Raw genomic sequence first — 1,017 nt, 5'->3', positions numbered from 1 at the left:
CAGTGCCTCAACGTCACCCAGCTGCTGGTGAATTTTGGGCTGGACTCGGTGTCCCAGCTGACACCGGAGCAGTTCACCCTCCTCTGCCCGGCCCTGCTGTACCAGATCGACAGCCGCGTCTGCATCCAGCACAGCGATGAGGTGACGCTGCCTCCCCCGGGGGGGGCCCTGTGGCCAGGTAACCCCAAGCCGGGGCCCCTCCCTGGCCCCCGGCCCCAGGTCATCTGTCCCTGGGTCCCCTGTCCCTGCAGCCCCATCCCCAGGTCCCCGTCAGCTGGTCCCCAGGTTTCACATCGCTGCATCCCCATCCCCAGGTACCCCAGCGTCTGGTCCCCGTGTCCCCTGTCCCTGTAGCCCCATCCCTGGCTCCCCCATCATCTGGTCCCCGTGTCCACTGTCCCTGCACCCTGAGCCCCTGGCGCAGCCCCATCCCCAGGTCCCCGTCAGCTGGTCCCCAGGTTTCACATCGCTGCATCCCCATCCCCAGGTACCCCAGCGTCTGGTCCCCGTGTCCCCTGTCCCTGTAGCCCCATCCCTGGCTCCCCCATCATCTGGTCCCCGTGTCCACTGTCCCTGCACCCTGAGCCCCTGGTCCCCCATCAGCTGGTCCCCGTGGACCCTGTCCCTGCATCCTCATCCCTGGTTCCTCCATCATCAACTCTCCAGGTCCCCTGTCCCTTCGTCACCATCCCTGGATCCCTCCAGCGTCTGGTCCCCATGTCCCCAGTCCCTGCCACCCCATCCCTGCATTGACCATTCCTGCATCCCCGAGTGTCCCCCTCCCGCATCCCCCATCCCCAGGTTCCCATCACCCCACAGTCCCAGTCCCGGGGTCCCCATCCCTGCGTCACCAAGGACACCCATCCTGCGTCACCAAGGACACCCATCCTGCATCCCCATCGCTGGGTCCTGCCCCCTCCTGCCCTGGCCGTGCCCGTCTCACCCGCTCCGCAGCGCTGGGCTGGGGCCTCCTGGCCGTCACCTTCGTCAGCCTGCCCTCCGACCTGGCCGGCGGCC

The sequence above is a fragment of the Pygoscelis adeliae genome, unplaced genomic scaffold, assembly GCF_000699105.1.
Source record: "Pygoscelis adeliae isolate BGI_AS28 unplaced genomic scaffold, ASM69910v1 Scaffold950, whole genome shotgun sequence".
In the NCBI taxonomy this organism is placed as follows: Eukaryota; Metazoa; Chordata; class Aves; order Sphenisciformes; family Spheniscidae; genus Pygoscelis; species Pygoscelis adeliae.
The sequence above is the reverse complement of the archived record's forward strand: the minus strand, read 5'-3'. Positions refer to the sequence as shown.